This window comes from Ailuropoda melanoleuca, chromosome 8 (genome assembly GCF_002007445.2).
Source record: "Ailuropoda melanoleuca isolate Jingjing chromosome 8, ASM200744v2, whole genome shotgun sequence".
Classification (NCBI taxonomy): Eukaryota; Metazoa; Chordata; class Mammalia; order Carnivora; family Ursidae; genus Ailuropoda; species Ailuropoda melanoleuca.
The window spans coordinates 10663572-10671420 of record NC_048225.1 but is presented as its reverse complement, the minus strand read 5'-3'; positions in this window follow the sequence as shown (position 1 = coordinate 10671420).

Genomic DNA, 7849 nt, shown 5'->3' with positions numbered 1-7849 from the left:
TATATAAATCTCAAAATAGCAGAAGAAACCACCCAAGAAAAGATAGCTTTAACCCCCACCCACTCATGTGTACACACACATATATACTATTTATTTCAATACTTAAAAAAAATATCAGAAGCAAAATTAACTATAGCAGTCCCCTCCTTATCTGCAAGAGATAGTTCCAAGGCCCCCAGTGGATGCAAGATAGTACCTAGCACTATATATACTATGTTTTTTCTTATACATACATATCTATGATAAAGTTTAATTTATAAATTAGGCACAGAAAGAGATTAACAACAATAATAAATTAGAACAATCATAACAATATATACTGTAATAAAAGTTATGTGCATGTGGTCTCTCTCCCTCTCAAAATATCTTATTGTAGCTATACTCACCCTTCTTATGATGATGTGAGATGATAAGAGGTCTAGTGCTGGACGAAGGGAGGGGAATGACATCGGCATTGTAACATACACTTAGGCTACTACTGACAGATTATCAGAAGGAGGATCATCTGCTTTCTGAACACAGCTGACTGCAGGTGGGTAGCTGAAACCACGAGAGCAAAACCAAGGACGGGGAGGACTCCTGTAACTGGGAAACATATTTACAAGAAACATTTCAAACAAAGCTCTGATATCCCCAAATACAAAGAGCTTTCACAGATGAATACGATGAGTCAAAACCCTAGTAGAAAAATGGTCAAAGATTATGAACAATTCATGAAAAAATGGAATTGGCTGGTACAAAGTAGCCAAAACACCCAATTTCATTAATGATAAAAGTGTTTTAAAATTAATAACCACTGGGGCGCCTGGGTAGCACAGTCGTTAAGCGTCTGCCTCCGGCTCAGGGCGTGATCCCGGTGTTCCGGGATCGAGCCCCACATCAGGCTCCTCTGCTGGGAGCCTGCTTCTTCCTCTCCCACGCCCCCTGCTTGTGTTCCCTCTCTTGCTGGCTGTCTGTCACATAAATTTAAAAATCTCTAAAAAAATTAATAACCACTATTTTGATGGAAATACCAATAAACTGGTTTAAAAGTAGACGAGCTAAGTTGACACAGAAAAATTCACATAGAAAAATAAGCATGCAAGAATTAGCCAGCAAAATTTTGAAGAAGACCAATGGGGTGGGTGTGGGAGAAACTAGTCCTGCAGTAAGTAGGTTCTGGGGCAGGAATAGCCAGACATTTATAGATTATAAAGCCCAGAAATAGACAATACAAGGGGGGATTTAGAAAAAGGTAATGACACAATTTTATATTAGTAACGAAAGATGGATTGATAATAAATTTTGTTAGCAATTAGGTAGTTATCTGGAGAAAAAATTAAATTGGCTCCTGACTTCAAAATTTACACCAAAATAAAATCTAAATGGATTAAGCATTTAAGTGGGAAAAATTAAAAATAAAATTGCTAGAAAAAAAACAACAGTAGTTGTTTTTAGTTCTGCTGTTCGCAGAATCTAGGTCCTGCAAGAATAGTATGGCAGATTTAATTTTTAAAGATGGTCACAACCGTAGCTCCTGTCCCATATTCTTCTCTTACAGTATGATCTTAAAACTCCTTTCATTGATCATTGGGCTCTGTGTCCCCTCTCCAGGAACTGGGATGGACCACTGTGACTTTTTTGACCAAAAGAATACAGCAGAAGTGGCTTCTCAGGCTAGATTATAAAATGCCACATACTTCCACCTTGCTTTCCTGGGATGCTCACTCTTGGAATGCATTCACCACACTGAAAGGAAGCCCAAGCAGAACCACATGGAGAGGAACCAAACCACCCAGCTAACAACCCTGGCTGAGCTCTCGGCCAGTAGCCATCACCAACTTGATGGTCATATGAGTAACCCATCTTAAAAAGTGGATAGTCCATCAGGCCACAAACTGAGTCACCCCAGTGATGCTAAGCAGAGAAGAGACATCCCTGTTGAGTACCAGCCAAATGATTGTTTTTTTAAAACTGAGTTTTAGGGTAGTTTGGGGTTAGGGTTAGAGGTTAGGAGAGGAAAAGAGAGAGAATCCCAAGCAGGCTCCAGGCTCAGCTTGGAGCCCAACACGGGGCTTGATCTCATGACCCTAAGTTCATGACCTGAGCCAAAATCAAGAGTCAGAGGCTTAACCAACTGAGTCACCCAGGCACCCCGAGGGGATAAAATATTTAAATATTAATGGCAACCTGAAACTAAAATCCAAGTAATTGTGATAAAGCTTTGAAGGTGGTCTGTATGCTTGTGGTGGGGGAGAAGCAGCGAGGAAAGTGAAGGCATGCTAAAGGTATATTCTTGGTGGGGTGCAAGGGTGTCAGACATAATACTGTTGTGGTGGTTTGGCACTGGATCAGCTTCACTAAGGTGGAACTTTGGTTCCCAGAATTCCTTCCCACCTCCCCATCTAGTTCCATTTAGAGTTGGTGTTCTATAGTAAAGGTTTTGACTGGCCTTTGTTCCTGCTCCCTGGGAGAGAACCTCTCTAAATCCTTGGAATTTCCCAAGTGACAAGAGTATCTTTGAGATGCTTAGATACCCTAGATAGTTTCAGTACTGGGCAGACCCAATGGTGGAAAGATCAGCCATGTGATTAGAGTGGAGGCTTTGAGCCACTTGATACCAGTCCAAACTCCTTCCTGAGAGAGTTCAATCTCATGGCCAAGGTTCAATCATTCCTCTATAATGAAACCCCAGTAAAAAATCTGGACACAAAGCTTGATTAACACACACTAATGTGCCAGGAGGGTGATACATCCTGACTCCAGGGGAAGAGGACACAGAAGCCTTCCATTTGAGAGCCTTCCAGACCTCACCCTATGCCTCTCCTCTTCGGTCTCATTTGATTTGCATCCTTTTGCTATAATAAAATGTAATCATAAATATAGCTCTTAGCTGAGTTCTGAGTCATTCTAGTGAATTATCAAACCCGAGGGAGTTGTGGGAACCTCTGAATTTGTAGCCAATTGGTCAGAAGTGTGGGTGGCCCAGGAATCACTGACCTTACAGCTGGTGTCTGAAGGGAGGGTAATACGTGGAAGAATAAGCCCTTGACCTGTGACTGTTGGCCTAACTCCAGGTAGTTAGTGTTAGAACTGCAACACAGTTTTGACCACAGGAGAAATTCACTTGAGATTTGGACATCATAAGGGAAACAGCGGTCATATTTTTCACACTGCAGAAGATCAGTGGTGGGTGCCAGGCATTGAGGTACCTCATGCACGTTGCTGATCTCCTGGCTCACCTTGCTGGCGTGGGGCAGTACCAAGCCCGTGGCTCCTCTGGGTCCTACCACATGTCCTCCAACTTCTCTGAGTCCTGAGCCAAAGATACGTGCACTTCTGTAGCCAAAAGTGCCAGTTACACCTGCAGGCATCATCTGAGTCACGTAAGGCAGAGTAATGAGAGACAGGTGCAAGCTCCGTGTTTGTTTTCTAGCAGTTTCCGGTTTGTCCCTGCTCCTGTTCTTGTTCAGCTTTTCTTCCCAGCTGTGGATCTGGCGAACTTATGATGACTTCAGGCCCAACACCAGATGCAGGGCAGATTTTTCCACCTGCAATCACAACTGCATAGGTTAAATCCCCACAATAATTCCCTTATACTTTATCACTCTGATTTTACCTTGACTGCTACAACTGTTTCAGTCTGTCCGATAAAAAACAATAAACTTTAATATGACGGATGAGCATTTAAAGGAATACACTACAGGAATAGAAATAGTATGACACTAGGGTTTTCAATCCTGACTACACACTAGACTCTTTTAAAAAATACTGATACCACTCTCCTCCCCTGGGATTCTGGGGTAAAGTTTAGGCATTAAGTTGATTTTTGAAAGGTGATTTCAGTCTATATCCAGGGTTATTAAATGCTGCCCTAGAAGGAAGGAAAAAAACACACATATACAAAGAAAAGGTGATCAATCCTACATATACAAGTAAAGCAGGAATAAATTAAAATACACCCTACTATAAGACTATTCCTAAAATCAAGTGACATAAAGGTTTTAAAAATTAACAAATAGACAAAGACAAAGCAGGCCAATATTAACAACAACAAAAGAAAGTGTGAAACAGCAGTACAAAACAGAATAGAGTCCAAAGTTAATAGCATGAAGATGGGTCAAGGATATTTCCACTGATAACCCGTTACAGGACATGGTGAGGGAACGTTTTACCTCGTTTTGCATCTAGCACAGCTTCAGGATATACACTAACTGCAGGACGTATTTATTACTCTGAGAAAATGATAAATTAAAATCATCTCTTTCAGAACTAAGAGATCAAGAAGAGAAAAACATACAGAACTTTAAACATGTAATTAACAGAACTTACCTACTGTATTAGCACATTTAACTCCTCGAATTCCACGTAACTGATTTGTTGGATTAACTGACATTCCCTATTCTTTCTGTAATAAATTTCTTTGTCCTTGACATGCTGCAGGCTAGGTTCTGGTCAACCCCCCCACCATGTTCACCTGCTCTTGCTCTCACCAGGTAAGTGGTTCCAAACCTGCTTATGCTAGTTCACATTAATAGAAGTTCTTAACCTAAATATTATATAAACCAGTGAATAAGAACGTGAATGTGAAATATGAATATGAATTTGAAAAATAATGATTTCTAGAAAACTAGTTGAATACTTTGTAAAGATTCGTTAAGGATAAACCATTGTAAGAATTTGCTGTCAGATTAAATGCGAACAAAACAACTGTAAAAAAAATAAAAAAAAACACATATATGATTCCTAGAAAACTTGAATCCTTTCACAAGTTTCTCTGTATTTGCCTTCCACTATAAAGAAACCCAAAATGGAAATTATGGGCAATGCAGTCTGGCAGTGAGCTATACAAGAAAGGCCANCAAAATGGAAATTATGGGCAATGCAGTCTGGCAGTGAGCTATACAAGAAAGGCCAACTCAGTTCCAATTGGTGTAGCTAGGTGTAAGGAACAGGCCTTGGCCCTACATCAAAAGATTGGCAAATGAATGTATATTTATGTGTATTAAATTAAAATGCATACATTTTCATTTTTTAAAATGACTCCTCATTCTGACATTTTTGATTTACAAATCATGTCAGGTAAGAGATAATTTTGTAAAGACAGAATTTTGAAACAGAAAAAATAAATGTTTTTCAAACATGCATGGAACCATTATAAAAACTGGGAAAAGACTTTCGGCAAACACCTCACAGGCATCACACGGTGCGGGATGGAACTCACAGGCAGAAGGGCCAGCCAAGGAGGGTGGGTGTGGCTCCAGGTTCTCCTCAGCAGCCTCGGGCAGGTGTGCCTGGGCCACGGGTCCACAGTTAGCTCACTGCCAGCAAACCTAGACAAAGCCTGTGGTCACCCAGCTAGCGATCTGGTTTGTATCTCTACAAGTTTATATCACACTGGCCACATTCTCTGCCCACAGGCTATAAAATGAAAAGTCACAGTAGAAGAAAAAAAGTCATTTAGAAATAAAAAAGGATCTAAATAGCTCAACTTAGAAAAAAAATCAAACATAAAAATAAGAGGGGAGGGGGGTGGGGGAATGGGATAGGCTGGTGATGGGTAGTAAGGAGGGCACATATTGCAGGGTGCACTGGGTGTTATACGCAACTAATGAATCATCGAACTTTACATCAGAAACCAGGGATGTACTGTATGGTGACTAACATAATATAATAAAAAAAAATTAAAAAAATAAAATAAAAATACAGGCCATTTAAAAGGAAGGATGGTGAGTACACTACATGCCATAACCCAGGAATTACCTTCCACCTCCGGTCAAGACAGAGTAACAAGGATTGGATTTATCCTCCTGCCCGAAAAAACCAATACGCACAAAAAAGCCCAAAACAAGACAATGGGCACCAGGTAGAAAGGACAGTGATCCTGAGAAGCAGGAGACAAATGAGGTGAGCTTTACGATGGCCTCAGCTTGCTGCCATGAGGGAATTTCCAGGCTGCAGTGTGGTTGAGGGCAGGGTAGGCAGAGCCTGGCAAACTCCGTGGGTTGAGGAGCTAAGACTGAGAATCTAGGGAAACCAAGCCAGCTAGAACATCCAGTACACAGGACTGAAGAGCATTAAGTTGCCCAGGAGAAAAGTCTCAGAGATCTGCAGTTTTCCTCCAGTATCCATGAGAGTAATGAGCAGCATATAGGTTTGAAGAAATTATCTAAGGCTGAGAAAGGAATTGTCCCAAAAAATCAGAGGGAGTACTTCTCAGCATTCACACAGGACCAGAATAGTATCTGTTCCCACTAGGCAGACTGAAAGTCTTGGTAATTCCTGAGGCACCTGTTACAGTATTCAAGCGTTTTGCCTTAGTGATGGGGTGAGTTAATCCTGAATAGTTCTCAAATTCTGCCTAACCAATCTTAAATCATGTCCTGGATACAATGGTTTAAAGTAACGTATGTGTGTCCCAGAACAAAGTTCAAGAATACTTATAGAAATACAAACTATCAAGTATCCAAAAAGGTGAAATTCATATTGCCTAGCATGTGATCAAAATGACAAGGCATGCGACGAAGCAGGAAATTACATCCAGCAATTAGAGTGAACCAACAGAGACCAGCTGAGAACTGACAAAAATATTAGAATTAGCAGGCAAGGACATTAGAAACTACTGTAACTTTATTCCATTTGTTGAAAGTTTAAGTAAAGATAGTGAAGCTATAAAAAAAGATCCAAGTCATGTGTTAACTCCGGGAGGAGGGAGAACCCTCTCACAAGTATATCGAATCATGCTGAACACTTTAAATAGCTTACAGTTTTGTCAATTGTACCTCAATAGAGCTGAAGAAAAAAAGAGTAACAATCAGAAGTGATGTAAATCAAACTTCTAGAGAGAAAAACTACAAAATCTAAGATGAAGATTATATTGTAAGTAATTGCTGACTAGACACTGCAGGAAAAAAAAGAAGACAAGTGGGCTTGAAGACCTAGTAATACAGCTATCCAAAATGAAACAGAGAAAGATAATTTCAAAAATAAACACCTCATATAAGTGTAGTTAGAGTTTCCAAAGAGAAAAGTGAGGATAAAAAAAAAATCTTTTTAAGAATGGCCAAAATTTTTCCAATTTTGATGAAAATTATAAACCTGCAGATCTATGAAGCTCAGTGAACTCCAAGCAAGGAACACGAAGAAAACTGTCTCAGGACACATTATCATCCAGTTGCTCAAAACCAGCCAGAGAAAAATGACACATTATGTACCTGACAGCATATTTTTTTTTAAAGATTTTATTTATTTATTTGACAGAGACAGCCAGCGAGAGAGGGAACACAAGCAGGGGGTGTGGGAGAGGAAAAAGCAGGCTCCTAGCCAAGGAGCCTGACGTGGGGCTCGATCCCAGAACACCGGGATCACACCCTGAGCCGAAGGCAGACACTTAACGACGGCGCCACCCAGGCACCCCTGACAGCATATTTCTTACAGGAAAAAAATACAAGGATGACAACAGTGGAGCCACATTTTTGAAGTATTGAAAGGAAAAAAAAAAAGTCTGTCAAGTTAGAATTCTGTACGCAACAAAGATACTTCAAAAACAAAGGTGAAAGATACTTTTTCAGACATGAAAACTATAAGAATTCATTACCAGCAAGCCTGCACTGTAAGAGATATCCAAAAACTCCAAGTAGAATACCAGATGGATAAATGGATCTACACAGTGGAACAAAGAGATCCAGAAATGGTTAACTATTGGAATAATATAAATGATTTTTAATTAAATCTCTTTAAAAGAGAATGTTTATAAAACAAAACAAAACAAAACAGGGCACCAGGGTGGCTCAGTCGTTAAGTGCCTGCCTTCAGCTCAGGTCATGATCCCAGAGTCTGGGATCGAGCCCCCCCCCCCCCCCCCCCCCCC